The sequence below is a fragment of the Pimephales promelas genome, chromosome 17 (assembly GCF_988280905.1).
Source record: "Pimephales promelas chromosome 17, fPimPro1.hap1.1, whole genome shotgun sequence".
Taxonomy (NCBI): domain Eukaryota; kingdom Metazoa; phylum Chordata; class Actinopteri; order Cypriniformes; family Leuciscidae; genus Pimephales; species Pimephales promelas.
This window is the reverse complement of record NC_142785.1, coordinates 20,171,164-20,195,616: the sequence shown is the minus strand read 5'-3', so window position 1 is coordinate 20,195,616 and position 24,453 is coordinate 20,171,164. Positions and strand designations below refer to the sequence as shown.

General features: G+C 37.3%; 1 long non-coding RNA gene across 1 annotated transcript in view; it reads right to left on the bottom strand.

Annotated features, from left to right (window-relative positions):
* Nucleotides 1–24,200, bottom strand: part of LOC120471492 (uncharacterized) — a 41,419-nt gene extending 17,219 nt beyond the window's left edge. Inside the window, exon 1 of the long non-coding RNA XR_005620808.2 lies at nt 23,992–24,200. This is a non-coding gene — a long non-coding RNA (uncharacterized LOC120471492). The remainder of the gene's footprint in view (nt 1–23,991) is intronic.
* Between the last annotated feature and the right edge of the window lie 253 nt (nt 24,201–24,453).

Here is a 24,453-nt window from a genome sequence, read left to right as displayed (position 1 = left end):
TAGATTAAAACGCTAGTATATGGGGGCATATAAGTAAAAAGAAATTGCTAGTTAATACCACTAAAAAGGCTTATAATAGCAGCACAGTAACATAATGAGGGTCTCTACATGCAAAACAAAGCTTTGAGAACTTTGTAAGTGTACAGACGGTTTAATAAGAAGATACTTTACAAAGACAGTTCACTTCGTGTATACAGGCAGGAGCCATCTTTGGAAAACAGTCTCAATAAGTCGAACCACGAACAACGTGCCAAGTGAGCTCAACTGTATGAACGGCGTTCATGGTTCGACTACCTTTTCTTTTCTCCTCTTCATTTACTTGCCTTGTCTGACGTAACAGAATACAGGACCTTGAAAAGATAATGGATCTTCCAGCCGTTTGCTTCCTCCTCCTCAAACCAGGATGGCTGCTTCCTTGTGGAACACACCAGAAAGTTCATGGACCTAGCATACCATACATAGTGCCCTGACTTCCTTTTTCTGGACTGGCTTAAATGAACAAGTCAAACAGCTAGTCCCCCCTGTCCCTTTATGGTCCTTGAGGGAAATCTATGAACTCCTCGTTTACCGTGGGTGAGGTGAGACTAGGCAGGAATTGACAACAATCACGCTCACCGTGGGCTCAGAGCCAATCCAGCACCTTACCACACCAGCCATGGTCACAGAGCCAGATCCTACTGCAGACTCAGAACCACCACAAGACGAGAGCTAATGCCCACCAAGGACCCTCCAGATGGAGAAGGTCTCAATAGAGCTAGAGCATACAGCCATATACTCATCCTAGAGACCAAGCCAGTTGCAACGTCTGACCAGGTGTGCAAGAGCCAGTACACTTGTGTATTTTGGTGGAATTGGACTGTCACGCTTATGCCCCCACCCCTGGCGTGGATTTTCTCCTTACAAGCACTTTTAATATAATGGACTCTATGGTCCACCCAGCCCCAAGTCTCTTTCATCGCCTCTGGACCCACCCAGCCCCCCACTCCCTCCTCTTCTGACAATACCATTCAGTTCCTCTGCCACACCTCTGTGGCTCCCTTCAGCCCTGTGACTCTTTTAAAGTCGCTCGCCCAACTGCTCGGATCCACCATGGGCTTTCAGGTCTCCAACTCTGCCCTGGTGGGTCAATCTCCTAGCTCCAACTCAGGCCTCCAAGCCTAAGACTCCACCTTAGCCTTCCGACTCATCTGTTTCAGCGTGGCACAACAATTCTTCAGCACCACCGTGGTCCATCATTCCTCTGGCTCATCCAGGTTCCTACATCCCTCAAGCTCCACCTTGGTCCATCATCACTCTAGCTTTGTCTCTGAATTCCAGGTCTTTGGGTACACCTCAATCCTTTACCCTTCTGGCTCCACTTGGCTTGTCCTTCCTCCTTCCACCATTTTGCATACTCCCACCGGCTCCGCCCAGGTCAGCAAAGCCCCCGTCTTCACCTCAGCCCTGTGAGCCTGCAGCTCCACCTTGCCCCTACGATGTTATACCAGGTGTTTGTCCCTTTGGCTGCACATGGGTTCTCCACCCAAGTCGATTGGACTGCTGGCTCCTCTCTTCATTGGTTCAGCCGTAGACCTTCATCCCAATGGCTCTGCTCTGGGTCGCTGCTTGGCTTCTCTCTCCGTCATCTCCTCCCTGGCTACTCCCTCCATCATCTATTTCCAGGCTTCTCCTCCTGGGCCCTTCCCTCTGCTAGATCTCCCATTGATTCTTCCTTCTGTTCCACGCATGGACTCCACACCCTACCTCCAATAAACTTTGTTGAACCCCTCCTCTAATAAACCCACTCCACTAAGGTGTATTTTCTGTTTACAGTACGAGGATCTGTTTTCATGTCAGGTGGGTTTTATTGACTTTTGTATCACCTTGTATACCTGTGTTTTCCTTTACCCCCACGTGCCCACTCTTCAATTGTTGTCAAGATTGCTAATTATGTTGCACAACTGGTTCTGGTTAAGTTTGTCATTAAGTCCTGTGTATTTATGACCTGAGTTTTGTTCAGGTCATTGTCTGGTATTGTCAATGCATTAATGCCAGTTATGTTCTCTACAGAATCCTATTTATTTTTAATTCCTGCTTCGTTAATTAAAATGGCTACAATTGGATCCACCCGATTTTCCTTCGCCTGCCTTTTCTGACATAAATTAAGGTAGGATTTTTCCTTAACTTGATTCAATCATTTAAAGAAGATATGATTGTTGATTAGTTGGAAAAACTTTGAAAAGCTTTGCCTTAGTAAGGTAAATTATTTCTGCCATTTAACCAATTTACTTGTTTTTACGTCTTCTTTTTAGGTGTAAATTGCAAAATAGATTAAACAACTTTTGTTTAACATATTTTAAAATGTAATTTACACAAACCCACACATGCACAGATTATCAGCTCCTAATATGTTGTGTAAATTAAAAAAAAAAGAAATTAACTGCTGATAATTTTGTGTCACCAAGAAGACACTGTTAGTGTGCATATGTGGCATGTGTCTATCTATGTGTGTTATAAATGAACAGCACTAATTACATATCAATAAAAATCTACTGTGTGGACATGAAGACTGGCCTTTCCTATTTCCCAGAATAAACTTCATTCATAAAAGCGGGAGACTGCTATGAACGGAAACTTAAACACAAAACCATATGCCTAACAGTCAAACTCACACTCGCACACACAACACATACATATATACACACACAGAAAGGAACTGCACTGCTCTGAGAGCAAGAGCGAACCACACAGGCTATAATTCCCAGCATTCCAATGTGAGCGTCCAAGCCACGCTGACGTCTGTGCGTCTGGGAGGAACGCCGCTATTTACCACCACAAACTTCCTCTGCCTGCACATCATTCAAAGAGGAAGAAGCAGAGAAAAAAGGGAAGATGACATGACTGCTCTCTATTTAGGCAGCATGCTAAGTCAGGCTGAGAATGCCCCCTGTCTCCACCCTAACTCTGGTGCCAAAGCGCCTCACCACAATGGCTAATGGCTGTACGTGTGTGCCCGGGCTGTTCTCCTGCGTGAGTGTGTTAGAAAATTCCTCAGGGGTTCAGGGGTTATTGGACTGCGGGAGAGAGCTGTAATTATTGCAGTAGCAATGAGATCATGGCCCCCTGTCTCTTAATCTAATGAGGACATCAGTGTCAGCAGTAATCAGCACACTAAAGACAGACAGCAACAGCCACAGGGAGAGACGGAATTGCTGAGAAATTCAATTGAGAAGACGTAAACAGAAAAGGAAATCCAGATCAAGTAAAATGAAAAACTGATAAAAGAGACAGATAAAAATGGAGACAGAAGGGGTGAGGGAAGAAGAAACAACTTCTTAAAGGGACAGTTCACTCCAAAATGACGATGCTGTACAATTGTCAGGAACGGAAAAGGAAAATCTGTTTTGTCCATAATGGAAGTCAGTGGGGACCAAAACAAAACTGGACCCAATCAACCTTCACTGTAAGGAATAAATAAAAAACGTATATACAGAGAAGAAAGCGGGCCGCAGGTTTAGGATTGAGAAAAGGTAAATGACCAAATTTTTTTTCTGAGTTAACCATCACTTACTGTAATTAAAGAACAAAAGTATCTTATTTCAGCTTTTCCCTGTATAGTTGTTAATGTCTTCTTCATTTTATTTCCCTATCCCACTTAAAAGCAGAAAATGGTAAAGATATTGACACAGTTAAAACACACACACACTTTGTTCTCACAGCAACTCCACACATTTCAGCAGAATTGGACCACTAGGCTTTATGCCGTGCGTCACGTGACCAAACCGGAAAACGGGTATCATCGCATCCGCTTGTCAGAGAAAGTGTTAACGGCCGTAAGAACTGACTACGATATCTATGGATATTTAAGGTAATCAGCTAACCTAACTAGTTCACTTTGTTATTGGCGTTTTATTCCATTTAAATATCTAAACGTTACTGTGAAGAATAAAAAATATAAAACATTTAAATATCAATCTGCACATGTGAAGGATATTGGTTATGCTAATCTTTGCTCGCTCCTTTTAAGTTATCTTGAGTAAAACCGCAAAAAATTTCATGAAGCACATACAAAAGACCTGGACCGGAAGCGATGCGACCTGTTTTACAGAGAATGCGGAAGTAAGTTGTGCATAAAGCCTCTTGTCTTAGTGTTACACCTCACGTTGGCTCATTAAGTATGCTTTAAAGGGGTCATGAACTGGCTTTTTAATTTTTATTAAATTGTTGTCTGAGGTCAACTTATAACGTTCGCTTGGTTTTTTTTTCATTCAAACACATCAAAATTAACAGGTAATAGGCTATTTTATACCCAAGTTTTGAGCCTAGCTGAAAAATGCTTGGTTTTTATGGGCGTCTCGCACTGAAGACTTAAATGAAGACGTAAGCGCCCACTGCTGCGAGTGGAGAACAGTTTTACATATTATAATGAGTTTTAACTCACCCGTCGATCCACTTGGGGGAAATTGTTTAGAAAACGTCCAATGTTGTAAAATGGCAACCGGAAAGATTCGCTCATACATGTTCGACCCAGAGTTTGTGTGTTGCAGATCTTGTCAGATCCAATATAGACGGCACAGCACCGTACTTATCTTAATCGGTCTGCAAATCCAGTCTTGTTGACAAAACAATCCTCAGTGAAATGAAGCGAACAGACGGACAATGTTTTACCTCATCAGCTGGAACGTCATTAAAAATAAAGTTATGAATAATTATGAATAAAGTTATGAAATAAAGTTAACCTATGTTATTTAGCTATGCGTGAATGCGCGAATCGTTGGGAGGGACTAAACCGGCCGCGTTGATCTTCTTATTCTGCGGGGGTGGTGTTTTATCCTCTTTGTCGTCATAGTTCCCCACTTTGAAAAAAACTTTGTTTGCTGAAGCTGGTGTCAATAAAAGATTTTATTCGACTAACAAGGACGTTTTCAGTTCTAAAACTTACAGGATATTCTTGTAATATGATGACCTCTTAGATGTCAAAAGCTCAAGGAAAATTTGATTTCTCAGTTCATCACCCCTTTAATATACTATGTGTATAGATCTCTTAAATCTGGTTTTTAAACCAGTTTAAACCATATAACGTCTAAAACGTTAGATTTTGCCTGGACCTGCAAGTGGGATTTTTGAAATATTTATTTGTGATAACAATAAGATAACTACAGCATTAATAAATCAGTTTACAGCATTTCATACATGTAAAAAATTAAACAAAAGAATAAATAAAATGTTAAAATAAGAATAGAAAACAGTTATTTTAAAATGTAACATTTGATCAATTAAATGCAGCCTTGGTGAGCATAAGAGACTGCTTTCATAAATATAACACAATCGTACCATCCACACACTTTTGAACAGAACTTAATGTATAGACATAACTTATTGTATGTGTGCTGTATGAGTGTGAGAGCGGAACGTTAAAGTTGTTACGAAGTTACAGACATAAATATGAATATGTACACAGGTCAATGTTGTGCGTGTCTCAACTGTGTTGTGCGTGTCTCAACTGAATGTGGGTGGAATAAAACGGTCAAAATGGCCTGAGAGAGCAGACAGTGAGACTATCATACAATAAATGCGGTCATAATCCTGACTCATGGCCTTGTGTAGAGAGACGCCAAATCACAAACATCCACATACACAGAAGAGACACTGACAACAAACATGAGCTTTGTCTTTCCTTTACTGCTCTCGATCAAATGTTGTCATTGTTTCACTGATTATAAAACTTAGAGAATATGAGCAGAGAAAATATGTGCATTTCAATTCCTTTTTAAAATGTTTTTAAGAGCTAATTTACATACTTGCAATGATGTCGTAAAGAGTGCTTGAGGAAAGGAAATTACATTTAAACGGAAGCAACATTTTGTTATAAAAGTGTGTGACTCATTAAATAGTGCACCCACAGAATCAATACACAAACAGACACACAAGCAAAAGAATGACGCCCAGACTTATGTTCTTGTCTGCTGGTCTGATTCATGTCATTCCATTTACGTTCAATCTCCAAAAAGCTTGTAAAATTGTTCTTGCACTAATTGCAGTGAAGGTCAGCCAACACAGCCCTGTTTTATTAAAACGAGCTAACACGAGAACACTTACCTCCACCACAAACCTTTTCACCAGCAATTCTTTATTCATCAGTTCAGATTTAAGAGAAAGAGAGTTTAAGAGAAAATTCACCACAGCAACGTGTGAGGTAGATCAACAGAACACCAAAACAGCCAAGGCTTTCCATAGTTTGACATTAACATTACTAGGCTAGCAACACCCTACTCCAATTAGCATAAAATACATAGCATATACAAATATTGAGTAAAATTATATTTTTCCATTACACTAAACTATTGATTTCTTTCATAACTGATGTTTTTGAGAGATGAAGCCAATCATATGGGGATGATTAGAAGACCACGATGATGGACAGAGGCCAAAGGGGACACTTTTAGGGTTAAACCCCTACTATTTTTTCCAAAGAAAATCCAGGGATTGTTAATGGGGTGGCGATGGCGCAGTGGATAAGGCACATGCCTTTGGTGGGAGAGACCTGGGTTCAAATCCAAAGTGAGACACCAATGTGTCCCTGAGCAAGACACTTAACCCCTAGTTGCTCCAGAGGCGTGCGACCTCTGACACATATAGCAATTATAAGTCGCTTTAGATAAAAGTGGAAGCTAAATGAATAAATGTAAATGTAATGACAAAAGAGAGTCAGGATCTTGTTACTTGTTAATTTCCTTAAGTAGCAACCAGTTTATTTTCCTTTATTAGACTATGCAATAAAGACTATGGATTACTGGATTTATACCAGACTTGGATTATTAGACTATGGGTTACCATATTCCTTGCACTTGAACTTTATATATATTTTTTTGATGGATCTGGCAAGAGTGACTTTTGATGAGGTCCACACCGAAGCTGCCTTCACATGCTATCGGAAATTTCCAACTTCCCTGTTCTGAAGTCTTGATTACAAGCTCATCGGATTCAAGTGCTTTGTTTTTGGATATTGTATTACAGGGGACAAACAATTACAACATAATTGACATGCGGGACATGTTTACGTCTTGGAGCACGTGCGACAAATCTCCCAATTTCGGGACTGGTCACCCTAGATACTACATAAATGTGTTCCTTTTGGAACATTGGCAGCACATATAAATATTAATAACTTATGTTAATTGAACAGAATTAGCAAGGCCACACTGCCACTAAAGTCTGATTTGTACTGTTAGCATATATTGGCAATCACCATGATACTGTAGGTGGGTAAGAGAAAGCCATATGATGAATTCAAGTTCATTACAAGTATCTTTTCCACAAACTGAGGGAAAATAAATACTATAATATAGAAGGTGTATATGTGTCATGCACATAAATACAAAACACTATAATGGTAACACAAATGAAAACAATAATTTAACAGCATAACATAACATAAAACATTTCACTGTAAATTATTACATGATTTATTATTTTTTTCCTTCCATAAATAGTGCATTTAAAAGTGTTTTACTGTAAAACTAAATGAAATGTAAGGTTATCTATTACAGTTAATCAAGGGTTTTACAGGTTTTTACTGTAGCATTGTAGTCTTATATAATAATCTGAAAATTCTTATTGGAATACACACATGGACACACATTCCAGAGCTACTCTCATTCTTGTCCATCATGATAGCAGAACCTCCGGCATGTCTGGGTATTCTGTTTTACTATTTGCCACGTGTATCTAATCTATGGCTCCATTCTCTCTTATCTCTTCACTTCTCCAAAAACAAAAAAACAAAAAAAAAAACAAAAAAACACTCTGCACGCCATCAAATACTACCAATTGTTACAGCACTCTTTAAGTCATGTACATGCACAACAATATTGGCTTGTGAAACACTCTTTTCACTCAATTTGTCTATTAACAAAGTCTATGTATACAGTATATGTATAATATATGCATCATGTCATTTATTTAGACGAAATAAAATAACATAAAATAAAATAGTCATTTACACCATCTCAAAATCTACATTGTTTTTGGTAACATGGTATTCTAAAGTTTATTTATTTATTATTTTAGCAGTAAAATCTATAAATAAAAGGCATCTGAGAAAAGAAAAAAAAGATAAACAATATGGTTTTATAATTTAATTTTTTTTATAATTAATTTAAAAATATTAATAATTGAAATATTTTTTCATTAAAACAACCTCTGGAATATAAAAGTACCTTAAGTTGATGAAACCCATATACACACAGTACACTAATTTTCAAATATTTGGGGGCATTACGATATGTTTTTGAAAGTATCTAAATTTCACCAGCATTTATTTGAAAAAGTAAAACACTAAAAACAATTAACCAAATAAAAATATATATATATAATATATATATATTAAATATATATTAAAATAAAAATTTAAAATATCTGTTTTCTATTTGAATATATTTTAAATGAAAAACTTTTTATGGCACAGTTTCATGACATTAAGTCTTGTTGTGCGTGTGTATGTTGACCTCAACACAATGACGCATGACAATCGTCTAAGACCCCCTCCCTGCTTTTCTTTCATGGATCCAGCCTCTCTAGAGCAGAAGCAGCTTTGAAGAAGGGCTGATAAAGGAGATAAAGCACGAGGAAGCTCACTGGCTACTGGGCGTCCAGACCAGCCCTGACATGCAGTGCGTAAGTATGTGTGTGTATATTGTGTGGTTACAGACTAGATTAGAAGCAGCAGTTGCAGGAGATTCTTGTTTCCCCCAGAGCGTTTGGAGACACAAGACTTAGGCGACAGGAACCTCAGACCAACAGAGACCTTCTGTTACACACTGACTAAACCACTCTCTGCTATCCGATCTCCCGATAAAACACCGACTCCCACACATACACTCATGCTCTCACATACGTGACACGTCAATGCCCAGAAAAGCCTTCATACAAATAGGCCTAATTCCTTTCAAGTCTAATAGATTTAAGAATGTAGATTTGGTAACACTTCATATTAACTTTTTTTTAACAATATTATATAAGCTGCTTTCTACGTATATGAAACACTTTATGTCTTACAACTTTTTGTTTACTAAGACACTATGATCAATATATGATATATTATTTATTATTATATTATAATTATTAGTTATGTTATCAATTATTAACTAATTTCATTAACAAAAACTAATTTCAAACCATGATTGTGTGCAAAGAGACACTTTTCTTATGGCAGCAGCTATTTGCAATAAGTGCAAAAGGCGATATGCCATTTAAATTAAGTGTAAATAGCACTACATTCAATTTACACCAAGTGAAAGTAAAAAATTTACTAAGTTTATGTATAAATGTATACATAAACACTCTACAAAAAAGCTAAATTTCAAAAAAAAAAAAAAAAAAAAATTCCATTTAGTCCCAAAGGTAGCATCCACTAAGTGAATAAAACAAATCAGGATTTCTAACTGCATTTACTTTACGTCCCAAATTGTGGGTTACAAAAAATGGCAAATTAAAAAAATAAAATAAAAACTCATATAGTATTTAGTTTGTCTTAATGTGGTTGACAATCATCATTTTCTAAAGGTTAAGCACAAAAGACATTCCATTATATAACGCTTGAGTGTTCAATTTAATATTCTCCCGTTAATAGAGATTTCCAGATGGATGCCGAGGCTTTTATCTAGTAGAATCTGCGATCTCTGACCCAGTTTGTTTGCTTGCATCTATGGCTGCAATTCACTGTTTTCCACCAACTAGCAACACAGGGTGTTGAAACACTATTGGGTAAATTGGCAGTCGGTGGAAAGTTGGAAAACAAAAAGAGACATTCCAACACAAAAAGCACATTTCAAAGTAAAATAACTGGCTGTAGCACATAGTTTTTCAAAGAAACAAATGTGAACTTAGCATTTTTCCTAAATAGCTGCAAACATATTATGGTATTTCTATGCTAGTACTATCCAAAAATTACAGCACCTTTAAAGTTGTCATTAAAAAGAAAGTTGAAAGTCTTTTCTTCCCTATTGTCTTTTTTTCCCCCAGAAAAGATTAGAGATGGCACTGCAAGAGGGAGGGGAAGTTATTAAGAGGGTACATGAATTAAAAAAGTAACAATGATGATGTGGTGCATGGATAAACCATTTATAATTAATACCGCAATATTCAATCAAAGAAGTAGAATTGATTTCATGGTGACTTGAGGCTAAAGAATAATCATGAATCTGGTTGTGAATGTACACTCTCAGAAAAAAAGGTAAGGAAAGCTGTCACTGGGGCTGTACCTTTTCAAAAGGTACACTTTTGTCCATTTTAGGTACTAATTTGTACGTTTTATGTGCTAATACATTTTATGTGCCAATACATTTTTGGTGCTAATATGTACATTTCAGGTGCTAATATGCACATTTCAGGTACTAATATGTACATTTTAAGTGTTGATATGTACATTTTAGGTGTTGATATGTACATTTTATGTGCTAATATGTACATTTTAAGTGTTGATATGTACATTTTAGGTGCTAATAGGTGCTAATATGTACATTTCAGGTACTAATATGTACAGTTTAAGTGTTGATATGTTCATTTTAGGTGCTAATATGTACCATTAAGGTACCAATATGCACCCTTAAGGTACAAAAGTGTACCTTTTGAAAAGGTACAGCCCCAGTGACAGCTTTTGTACCTTTTTTTCTGAGAGTGTACATGCACTACTGACCTGCAATGCTACAGTTTAACTTAAAAAAATGTTTCAAAGTTATTATTTAAACAGTTAAACTTTTTGTATATTGTATTGTACGTGTGAGGGGTGTAGTATGATTTGTGTATGTTAGCTGCTGTTGGAGGAAGCGGGACAGTGTGCATGTGTGATAGTCGGGGCGCTATACATGTCTGGATATCGTTTGGATTGGAGTCTAAATATTTACATGACCTGGGTTCATTAGTCGAAATGGAAGCTTTTGCTTAAACCACACTAAATATCCCTCCATTAGTACGGAAAAGCACTTAAAGCTAAGTGCTCTTTTTTCTATCCATCTTACACAAACGCGCACACATACGCATTCTTGTCTATCCATTGGTAAAAGGCCGTTTTGTAGGGGGAACCCTTTACACAGCTGTCAACTGTCTATAAAGTGTGTTCAGTATACAATTTATATATCTATAACTCAAGAAAATGATCTAAATGTTCATTGACCTTGTTCAATATCTCATTTATCAATCGAAACACTAATTAAAATGAAAGAAATGCACCATTTGTCCATCCAAATAAAAATAAAGCTGACAAAACAAAGTAGAATCATATGAACTATGAACTATACAGCTGTGAATTTTGAACAATGAATTTCAGCAGATTTAAGATGGCGTTGGGCGAAGTCTCGTAGTTAGTTATGGAAAAGAAATATGATCACTGGCAAAGTACAGTAGGTTGTTGGAAAACCTCTTGGTATTTTATGTGGACAGCAGCTGAGTGGGTGTATGAAACACATTAGCGAGAGAGGGGAGAAAAAGTAAGCAGGAGGGTGCTACTCCCCGACAATAAGAATTAATTTATAGACTCTGATTATTGAAAAGGAGCCAGGAGTTTTCTGTAGAGGAGTCAGTCTGGCTTTGTGGATGTTTTTGTGTGTTGAGTGAATGAATAAGTGTGCTCCTTTGCCATCAGTCTCTTCACCAATATAGCACTGAATAAAACCAAGGCATCCCAACCCAACTAACAGGGAACGTTCTCAGAGAGCTTGGCTAGGTTCTCTCAAAGTCATTATCAAATATTCTTCCAGTAATGTTAATAGAATGTTCGATCGCACATCCATCCTAATTTTGAAATTAGAATAGTCTTTCCCTAATTGTAGGAAATCGAAATGATTATTCCAAAGATTCCCAGATGGTCAACTATTGCCCAAAACCCATTGCACTTTGGATTAGGATTTGATTACTACACAAAAAAAAAAAAAGAAAGAAAAGAAAAAACTACAAACATGGCAGAAGAGCGAGAGAGATGGTGGGGATGCCTAAAAAGCGTCGGATATTGAAGCATGGTCAAAATGCTTCCCAAGGCGTCAGTTATATGACACCTTGGGATGAGAATGGGCTGGGTTTAAGTGATTAATAATCAGTCTCTAACCTAACGAAAAAAAACATTTATTCAATGTTATCCACATATTATATTTAATCTGAAATAATATTGTGAACTTTTATAAAGATACGTTTGGTCACTAACTTTTAAATGTGTCATTTAACTGAAGAGAGTTCTCTGACTGAAAGACCAACGACTAGTAGATTAAAATGTAACTCAATTTCTTCAACAGGATTCTCCAATTGAACAGGAAATTAAATCAAATTGAAAGTGAATGATTTAAACTGTGACAAGACGGTTGACAGAGCAAGTTGCAAGTATTAGTATACTAGTCTAGTACACTCAAAAGTTTTCATTCAAATTAAATATTCAAAAGATAAATAGAAATATTCAGAAACAACGTTTTCATATGGGAACGTTAGCAAAATATTATTTTTGTTAGCTGGGAACTTGCATTCTAAAACACTGTTCTAACTTTCTCACAGCCACATGTACCTCCTCACACCACTCATGTACACTCTTAGAAGAAAGGGTTCTAGAACCTTAAAAGGTTCTACCAGCGCTACGTATTTGGAACCCCTAAAAGTTTCTATACAGAACCCTTTTTAAGGGTTCAATAAGAAGAACCATTTAGGGTTCTTTGTAACCAGGAAAAAGGTTCTATATGGAACCTTTTGGGTTCATTCATTATCATTTGTTTTGCCCTTTCCGGATTAAATATTTCATATTATTGACAAACATCAAGACCCTAAAATGATCACAAAATTCAAGATATGGGGGTTAGAAAATGTATATATTTATATAATTTTATGAAGTTAATCAATATCACACGAAGAGTGCCATTTCAGTTTTTCTCCTCCAAAACTCAGCATGATTAAAATGTGATATTAAGTTACTACAACAGTTTAATAAACAATAATTTAAGCACAACTACAAAATGTTGCAAAAAATGTAATATATGAATTAATAATAGCCTATAAAGAACCTTTGTGCCAAAAAGGCTTCTTTCTTGTCATTGTGGAACTTTTTGAGGATAAAAGGTTCTTTGGAGTTGTGTAAAGAACCCTATGCTTCATATATAGAACCCCAAAGAACCCTTTTTTAAGAGTGTACAGTGGACTTGTTACATGCTATCATAATTCATAACTTATTCTGCTTTGTGAATGTTTGTGACTGACTATTACGCTAATATGGCCGTGTATGCTTTAAACAAAAGATTTCAGTTGGCTTTTAAACATATTGTACAAACAAATAGATTATCCTTCCTGGCTGAATGTTTGAGTCATTGTTTGCATTGGTTTGATCTCAGATTGAATCAGTTTACTTTTGATTCATCCACACATGTAATATTTACCCATGTTGCGTGCAAGGCAAACTGATTTTTAAAGTATTTGAAAATACTTTATGTAAGCAATAAGGATCAAGAGTCTGTGCTGTATCGTGAATAAGTAACGGCTGAAGGGTGTTGTTAGGCACGACGCGAAGCGGAGTACAACCCCTTCAGCCGATACTCATTCACGATACAGAACTTGCCTTGAGTAAGTTATTGCTTTTGTAAAACGGTTACCACACACAATAAAAATATTAAAGAAAAGAAAAGTATTGCAAAATCACTAAAAGCTATGGAAGCTTGTTTCCGCCACTGAATATAAAAATAAAATAAATAATTGTGACTTTTTATCTCGCAATTCTGACTTTTTTTCTCACAATTGCGAGTTTATATCTTGCAAATCTGACTTTATTTCTCAGAATTGTGAAATAAAAAGTCAGAATTGCGTGATACAAAGTCAGAATTGCGAGATATGAAGTCACAATTGCATGATATAAAGTCACAATTGCGTGACGTAAAGTCAGAATTGCGAGATATAAAATCAGAATTGTGAGATATAAAGTCAGAATTGCATGATATAAAGTCAGAATTGCAAGATATAAAGTCAGAATTGGGTGATATAAAGTCGCAATTCTGAGAAAAAAAAGACAGAAGTGTGACTTTTTATCTCACAATTCTGACTTTTTTTCTCACAATTGCGAGTTTACATCTCACAATTCTGACTTTATAACACATAATTGTGAGTTTATATGTGGAAATTCTGACATCTTTTCTCAGAATTGTGAGATATAAACTCGCAATTGCGACTTATCAGGCCAGTTCTAAGGTGGAAAAAAGACTAGTTTAAATCTCACAATTCTGACTTCATTCTGACTTTATATCATGCATTTCTGACTTTATAACGAGAATTGCGAAAAGTAAACTCACAATTGTGAGAAAAAAGTCAGAATTGTAGAATAAAAACTCACAATTAACTTACCTTTTATATTTTTCATTCTATGGCGGAAACAAGCTTCCATAAAAAGCCTTCCTTCCGCTAGAAAAAAATAGTCCCTGACCGTGAACAGCAACAAAGTTCCAATGTGTAATATGCCTGAAAACTCAAATAAAAACAACATAGGAATCGCAGTGTTGCGCAGTGTAAATAAATAAATAAATAGAACAGAATCAATGGAAATCAGAATCAAGGATTGAATCTAACCATTTTTAAACACGTCCAATAGATTTGTATGTCTGAACTGCATTTCCGTAAAGACGGCTATGTGATCCTTCATGAATGTTATCTGCCTGTGAATCTGCCCCTGAAATCAACTGATGGCACCTATGGCATTTGGATCAAACCTGAAATGGTGCAAAGAATGCGGGAGAGCTCTTTTTCCTCTCTTTATTAAATTATCTTTAACATTAGCATTTGGCAAATCTCTTAGATCTGAAGACATCTCCTCAATGGGTCTCTTTATCTTTAACACAGTTTCATGAGCCAGCACTGATCACTGGTTAATCATATTTTACTGACTGCTCCATCACAGTCTGTCTGTCTGTCTTAATCTAATATGCCTGGAGCCAGCACTCAACAAAAGCCTGTCAATACCCCCTTATCTTTCTCCTCTGCTTTCCAGTCATTGCCGAAAAAGTCAGTTCAGCTAGACTTAAATACGCTATAAAGCACTTTTAGAAATAAGGATGGAGACACACAGGAGTTACAACTGCAGCCCAATGTAATTAATTTAATCCATTTAAAAATATGTTTTAGCTGATGTGGCTGTTACTTTTGGTGTGGGTTGTTCTTTTGATTTGTATTTTAACGTTAATTTATCTATCTATCTGAATTGGTTGGATACCTTATTAGCACTAAGAAAAACAACCTTTAACAAATTAGTTTGACAAACAAATTTCTGAGTTTAATTTTAATGTGATATACTTTATCTAAACAGTTTTTTCAATCCTCATTTTGAACCTGATGTCAGTTTTGTTTCAGGAAACAACCGCAGAAGAATGTTTTTTATTATTTATACACCCTTGTTTGTCTTACTGCAATCACACAGGAGGAATTTACAAGAGCTATCAATCGATTATGGGAAGGGGAGAAGAGATACACAGAGCTATAAAATACAGATAAGATCCATACATAAGGACACACAAAACATCTTCTAATCTGGCAGTTTATGGCAGATGTCTGCTGCATGTTTCAAATGACTTGACCCCAATAGGTGAAGATAATGAGCGGTGGGATAAACCAACAGCAGTGAAGCGCAAAAGTCAAACCACCATTACAGTGACGAAACAAATCCAAAGTTACTTCGTAGTTAAACTCTGTGATTCTAAGATAAGAATTGAATAAACTTTTGTTAAAAAAACAACCACTACAAAGATGCTTTACCGAATCTATTTAAAACACTGTCTCGTGTATTTTTTTGTCTGTCATCATCACCTTTTCAAGCTAGCTTAGTCTCCCTTCAGATCAAACAGGTTGGTTCAATAGAAAACACTTCCATCCAGTGACAGAGAGTTCAACTGAAGGGAAAGTGCTCTGTTTTCATGCTGGACAAAAGAAATGATCACTGGGTTTTTTTACGCAGTAATGAAGTGTCACTCATCACAGGCTTCATTACTTTAAAGGGGCGGCACAATAGACTGTGATATGGATCCTGCAGACGTAAAACACAGAGGCCGACTGCTGCAAAACATTTTTTTTTTTTGAGAAATAATCTATTATAATGTTGAGGGATAATTATAATATAACTTTTCCTCATAATTTCAGCAAGTCATCTCACTTTACTCAAAGGGCATGGAATGGCCTTAGAAAGGGGAGAGTCAGTTTACATGGGAACTAGATTTTGAAAAAGTTTGTCTGCTGTAAATAAGTAAGTTGATACTCACACAAATATTGAGGTACAGGATGTGAATGTGATCGCAAAAATGGCAAATATAATGATTCTGTGTTGCAACGTATGGTCAATAAACCAGAAAAAGGAGAGAAAAACAAAAAAAAACAAGCAGAGAGAGAAAATGCATGCGTTGTCGGTGAGGTGGGGAGGGAAATAGGAAAATGTAGGGACAGAGAGGCGAAGAGGGAGAGACAGTCTATTGATTTGGTCCACAGTGAGAGATAAGGTATCTCCACACATGACTTTATCTGACTGGTTACATATCAGCAAGCGAGCGCACCGTATCGACACGGCAACATCAGTCAATGCCATATGCTGCTCTATTCATCATCCATGCTAAATAATGACAGGCCCACATGGCACTGCTTTATCGTACATTTTTGTATGTTCCTCTTATGGCAATGTTGGAAAAACAATACTTTATAAAATGCATTTTATTGTAATAAATAATATTTATAGAATACTCTGCAGACTTCATTTAATATAATTTTCTTTTCTATTATTGCTCTTGTTTTGCATTAAAATAAACATCCTTAAAACAGAATAAATGTAATATTTTATAATATATTACATATTTAGAAGCAAAATGTGAGATGTTAAGACTTATTTTTCGATGTTCTGCTTATTAGAGTTTATCTTTATATCAAGAGTGATTTAATTTTCTTAATCATTATTTTTGCCTTGTTTTGCGGTAAAATAAATTTCCTTTAAACTATATAAATGTACAATATTACATATCATATAATATATTTAAAAGGTAAATTTAGAAGCGATTTAGAATTTAGAAGCATTGAGACTTATAGATTTATGCTTGCTTAAATATAACTTTATATCAAGAACATTTTGAATTCATTTTTAATACCCCTTTTTGCAGCATTCAAATGGGTGTAATAATCACTGTTTGCATTAGCATCTTAAAATAATGAACTATAGACTTACACAATGAAATCAAACAGTATAGGACGCCAAACAGAAGGATAATGTGAATCAAGAAACAGTGAAATTGAGATTCCTGTTCCTCTAAACAGAGTCAGGTTTATGGGTATAGATTTTGGTTCTGCTTCCTCTTTAGACCTCCTGCCCAAATCAATTACACACACATACAGGTTACCAAGTCGATGAAGGTATAGAGAGCTTTATCCATGAGTCAATGTCCGTGTCTCCATCTCCTCAGTAACCCCATTTTTATTAGACTGAGGCAGGTGTGTGTGTCTGTGTTCATGGGGGTTTATATGACAACACTTTCCCATGTTCACATCCTACAGTGATTATTGATAAGACACTGGCTTGACTCACCTCGACTGGATCAATGAGATTAGAAGATTTATCTCCTGGAGGGGAGAATAGTGTGAATAGCACTATGTTGGAGAAAGGCAGAAAAGAGTTGGCAGTTCAATAGCTTTGACCAAAATTTGATTTTTAAAAGAATATTCTAGGTTAGAGGGCAAGTTAAGCTCAATCAGCAGCATTTGTGACAAATCACAGATAATAATGAGGAGTGCAGGATCTAAATGCAGCAGTTTAAATTTGTTTAACAATGAATTCAGGACACTGGAAACGAACTGAATAACCAAACTAAAATGTGACGAGAACTGACGATCAACTGAAAGAAACACGGAGCTTAAACACACAGAGAAACTAATGAACATCAGGTGGAAACGATAATCAAATAATGAGTAACCAAGGTAACTAACTCAAACACAGGAAACAGAACTTTTGGCGCGTTAGTGGTTAAATAAACAGAATTGCATGCGTCTTGCGGAAAGAACAATGTAGCAGGACAGGAGCTTTGTTTAAGACAAATCACATCCGAAGTGGATGTTGTCCCCATAGACATCATATAGAGATAGACGCCCTATCGACCGCTACTGCCCATTGGCACGGACGAGCCGTGGGGCCGCCATCTTAAACCGGTCGCCCGCTCCGCTTAGCATAATAATCTGTTTGGAAGGTGCAATGAGCTGTCAGCGCAATTAATTAAACGTATCTCAATCTCACCGAATACCAAACAGATTTTCACACAGGGTAGCTATGATACAGGACATATGGGATATTTTATTCACAAAATACAACCAATTATACGGTAATGTTAAATCTGAAAAGTAATTCCTGAGCGATAGTCCGCCGATTTGAGCAGGAATATGCTGCACAGTACTCTAGCAACACAATAGGAGTATGACCGGTTTAAGATGGCGGCCGCATTTCTTGCGCCCAGTGGCCAATAAAGCATCTAGCTCCATAGATATCCACAATAAAGGGTAGATATCTCATCCACGCTGCTGCCAATGAAGGTCGACGTCTGCACCTGGCGGCCATCTTGTCACAGGCGGCTCGCTCACTCGTGTTTTAATGGTGCATGTACTTTTTAAATAACCATACCTTGCTCAATTTTCTACCAATTTCCAAACGGGTTGGTTTGTTAAAAACGTCAGAGATGTAGTTATGACACTGCATACTTATGAATATTAAGTGTATAAATAAATAATCATCCAGAATTATAGCCACGTTAATAACCTTTGTAAGAAACCAAACCATTTGTAAATCCGTCAAGATTTCGACAAGATAAGAGTATTTGTGTTCGTGCTGATCACTCATCTTACATCAGCTTGCCTGTGACAAGATGGCCGCCAGTGATGGCGATAAAAACTCCGCCGGCTGTAAGACTTTTTGTGGATATCTATGTCTAGCTCTATATGACGTCTATAGTTGTCCCACCCCATCTAAAATAGTCAGATTAGAAACAATTACAGTTTGGAAGATGGATTCATGATGTACTCAGTCATTGTGTAAATTTTGTCAATTTTGAACAGAACAAGTCATAGAGTGTGTCTTTAAATATTACGAGGTAATTAGTTAAAATCAGCAACAACAACATAAATCCTTCACCATAAGATCTATAACATGCACTTACAAAAAAAGATATAGTAAATTTTCATTTCATGTTGACTAATTTTATTGAACCTGGAATATTCCTTTATGAGAAAAGAAAGATGAATACATTGACTCCCAAAGCTAATTTTGTAATCACTATTATTAAATTATGCTTAAATTAATTTAGCATTGACTTGCTTTCACAGTCACTGTCTGACATTTCTTTTTTTTATGGATATAAGAAACCAACAAGTGTTCATTGCGTGTGTTACATGACAAATTAACCAGAGACTTGGAAGTTAAATTAAATATTTATGTTCCCAGTAAATTATCTTTGGCTGCATTATAATGGATCAAGTTTGCGTACGTGGATGACATTTAAAGCTACTTTAATGAACGAAATGACTCGATCCGATCATGCCCATCACTATAATCAACCACTTCATGTCGGGACACAAGATGCTGAGGCATGAGCGCTTTAATTTAAGTGGTCCTCATCTGACCAGTTCAAAGCCTAGCCCTTCATTATCTATGTCTGGTGCCGACAGCTTCAAAGCACCTCCTCAGACGGTGTAACATGCTCTAATTGCACAGGTTAAGTTTGGTTACTGGCCGGGGTAGCAGTAGCACACCACATGTTATGAAATTGTCTGTCTCGTAGTTGTTTGATTCATGAAGAAACTGCGGGCTGAGAGAACAGAACGCCTCCTACTTATTCATTCAGAAAGACTATTAGGCGTCTGTTATAATGGCGATGTGTGTGCTGCACTTAAAGGGTTAAAGTTCCATGAAATCACTTTACAAATCCAGTTCTCTTACGAGAGGTTCTCTCGTTCTGTGTAATATCTTACGGTAGCAAAGTTCAGGGAAGAAGGAGGCGGGAACCGGTGAACAATCTTTATTTAAAAAAAATGAAACAAACGAACTAAAAAAAAAACCCAGCAGCCCCTCGCAGACGACGGCTGGCTTCCAAAATTAAACACAAATAATACACAAAATAAAAACCGCCAACAGCCCCTCGCGGACAAATGCCGGCTACCAAAAATGAAATACAAACAAAACAAAAAAAAACCAGCGTAAAACCAGGCCTGTTCCTTTCTCGATCATCCATGTCGTCGCTCCCCCTTTATGCTTCCACAGTTGTTGCTCATTAGCAAACGCACCACCAGCCTCGCACCATTCTCTCGGCCGTCCTGTTCGCCACACTTACGCTAGGGAAAAACCTCTTTTCCACAAGATATTGAAGCCAAAAATTATCTTTAATTTTGAATTAATGTAAAAAGCATTGCGGCAGCATGCAGACATATGCAAGACCAACGCGTTCTCATCCCAAAGCGCCATATAGGACGCTTTTGCAAAAGCGTAAATATCCAACGCACATGGCACCCTTTAACGTCTAATGAGACGCTTCGGTTAATGGTTAAGTTTAGGTATGGTGTTGGGTAAGGGTTAGACCACTAGGGGGCGCCTTCTGCCCAAATATATCTGCGTCTCATTTCACGTTAAAGGGTGCCATGTGCGTTGGATATTTAGGCTTTTGCAAAAGCGTCCTATATGGCGCTTTGGGATGTGAACGGGCTCGCAAGACAGCTTGCGTGCTTATTGGCTGTGCTGTGGCAACTGCAGCAGCCTATCGAGAGGCCTTGGCGACGTCTGAACCAATGGGGGCGCTTCCGCGCAGTCTGAGAAAAGCTTTCTGCGGGACGAGCCTTTGCATCTGAAGTCGCTGACTTTCATCTTGCTTTAAATCATTTTACTCTGCCGAGTGTGTGTTCGCCGCTGCGAATCTAACACCGTGTCCTAACTACACGTGACACAACGCTGCGACGCGATAAAAGGTATCTTTTCCATGTGATGTTAATCAGAGTTTTTGTCCTAACCAGACGCGACACGCAAAGTTTCTAATTTAGAAACGGTTCCTATCATCGTGTCCTAACTACACGCGACACGATAAAATTCCAGGGACAGCAAGTGTGTCTGTCCACACTAGACACGACGCGACTGTGAGACGCCACACGTCAATTAAAAATCTGGCGCTGGAATGTACACAGATGCTTCAATCTATCACTAACAATTGCTGAGACTGTTGAAATCACACAAAAAAATAAAAATCACCTGTTGAAATCACCTGCTCTTGATATACAATTATTGATAAACAAATTTGGTTTTAATGAGAAAAAAAAAAAACTATACGAGGGCAGATTAGAATCCAGAAACGCTAGCACGCTTAACAAAAGTTCTACCACCAGACCATTAGAACTCATGAACATTAATAGCTGATCTATTAGACTTTTTTTAAAAACAATATTATATTATATTATATTATAAGTGCCTTTTTAGAGAGATTTGGGGGTCCTAATCTTTTGACTGTGAGACTGTGCCTGAGGCTGAGATGTTCTGGGTTCATTATAAAGCCTTTGTGTCAAAGTCCCTTGTTAATCCAAGCTTCCATTTTCATCTCAGACTTAAATCTGATGGAAGTGTGACACACAGAAAATAGTTTAGGCCCTTTCCTGAGCACCAGTGAATATTGAAGTATATTTCTCAGGGTGAGTTAGTTGGTAATTATTAGTTATTGAGGGGGTGAATTAAAATATCTAGGGTTTTTTAATGCTTGGTTTGTTTTATTTCAAATCTTTTAAAGTCATCTTCAGCCTCCCTTGGAAGTTTACAGAGGCCGCCAGCGGGTCTCAGACCACTGGTAGAGGATTATTGCTGTAAAGCCATGGTTACATAAACACATATGAACATTTGCACCATTACAGCAGGAAACAATGTACCATTCCACTTGTGATCAATGGGTAGGGCATGTTGTCACACCACACACTGTAGGGTAAGTTAACAATATCTGCCTTTACACAGTTTATTTTAGGCCTTTCAGTGAAATATGAACAGTAAAGCAAAAATTACACAAAAAATTTAGGTGAATCAATCAACCACAAAACATAAAAAAGTAACCACCAAACTTATTGTTATTTTAAGTTAACCAACAAATAATGTTATTGTTAAATCTTGTACTACTTACTCAGGACCTGTTGGTTACTGTGACAACTAGCCCCACACTAGATTGACAGAGAGAAAGAGTTAGAGATATTGTAAGCTCACCAGAGGGAGCTCTTTCTAGTGTGTGTGTGTGTGTGTGTGTGTGTGTGTGTTTGAAAGAGCGGGAGAGAGAGAATCGGTAGATTCTCATCACAATTCGTGTTTCTCCCAGTCTTCACACAAGCTCTGAACAACTTTTGGGCAACCTCAAGCTTAATATGTAAACCATATCCCCTTCAGAACACTTCAAAATGGCACATACCGGTGGCCAAATTCATCAAACATAATGGTCTCGCTGTAGGCTGGTGTGGTCGCTTTTTCTCCCTCCCCCTCTTTCTTTTTTCATTTGCTTCTGTCATTCATAAAGGGCCTTAGGTCAAAGCTAAGTGCTATTCTGCTATTAGCAGAAACTGGATAGAATCCAGAGTCAAGAAATCTGATCTTAGTTTCTGGATTTTGGGAAAACATCATTTGTCTTGTAATATGAATGAGTGAAAAATAAAACCTCAAGGACCAACATCCATTCAGTCAAGACAAGAAAGAGGACGAGAATGAGAGAAAGAGCGAAGGAAAAACTAAAAAAAGAATGCAATAATGACGGGTTATAAAAAACATAAAAATGCTTTTGTCCCCCATTTTTCCCTATGCTTTATTATTACCCACAATGCGCCATCGTGCCTCTTTTTCCCCCTCTGTTCCTCCACTCTGCTTTTGTCCAGCTATCAGACAGAATTAAAAACTACAGGAGCAACAAACTCAAGCTGACATGACCTGATGAGGGCCATGGTGGGGTGATGGGAAGGGGGGGCATGTGGTGGTTAGAAGAGAGTGAATCGCTCAAGCCACGTGACACCCTAGTCCAGTCTGCAATCAGCTACAGAACAAAGAACAAAACACTTCATTCCCCCTTCCTCTCTTTTTTTCCCCTGAATTGCTATTGTGCTAATAAGAGCAACGGCTCTCTGTAAGGATAAGAAGTAACTGAAGCATTTCTCTCATTTTCTCTTTTACAGGCTGAGGTCAAAGGAGAGGCATTCCTGTCTATTAAGCATTCATGATCCTCACCTCCTTCCTAAATGCTCTGTGGCCCACAAGGTGTTAGCAATGGATAAGGAGATAAAGAATTGTTATGGAGTGACATGATGAAAGTTGACAGTCAGACTCAGTTGTGATTAAATAAACAACGGAAAGATTTGTAGATGAACTGAGATGGAATATATTTTAATTGTTCTCAAATTATGCACTACATTGTACAGACGTTATTGAGGTGCATTATTAAACTGAATGAGTGCACTCTATAATGTCCATTATGGTTTTGAACACCAGAAATGAAATAGTTGTTTTTTTGGCATTATGTTAGTTTTATGTTTGGTGCTGCAGTGGCTGTATTCGTGAGGCCAAAATAAATTTCCCATCGGGACAATAAGTATACCTAACCTAAACAGATTTTGAAGTGCACACCTTTCTTTCTATCCTATCTACACTGCAGAGGAGTTGTGAAAGCCAGTGAGGAAACGCGACTGAAACAATAGGCCTACCGCAAACAACATGATGTCCATGTAGTAAATCCAGATTAATTTCATACACTATACAATCATAACACATCGCGTCGGTCAAGAACTTATTCAGAAGTTAGCCTACATTACACGGATGTTTCTTGCTACACGGAAGCGCAGGCTGTTTTTCACCACACAGCTTTAGCATGCGATGCTAGCCTATATATAGATAAATAAATAACAAGTAAGATATTATGTATCCTACATTTATAGCACAAAATGTACAAACACTGACACATTAATAACACAAAAATGATAAAACATTAAACTCACATTTGAAAGATGCTTTGCTGTCTTCTCCGAAGGCTTGACAATTTCTCGCCAGGCTTAAATATATAAAGCTGTGAGTGCATAAGTATCCATTCCACACTTTCCTTTTTTAGCTGAATAATTTGAAATTTATCTAAGAACACTAACGTTACACCAAGACTTTTTCAGTGCGCTTTCTCTCGAACGTTAGCCTATTCGTAGTGTGCAGGTAATTGAATCGTTCATTCCAAAGTGAATCATTGAATCATTAACTTAAACGATTTGTTCCGGAAAGAAACACAATTGTCAGTAGGTGGCAATGTAAGTGACTCACTGAATCATTAAATTCAGAATCATTCTTTTTACAGATTCGCTCAAAAACACTCAATTCATTCAGAAAAAAAAAATAGCCTGACAGGTGTTATGGAATTAATTTCCCTGAAAGAAGTAAAAATAAAGCAACTGGCAATATGGTGTCTAAAATGT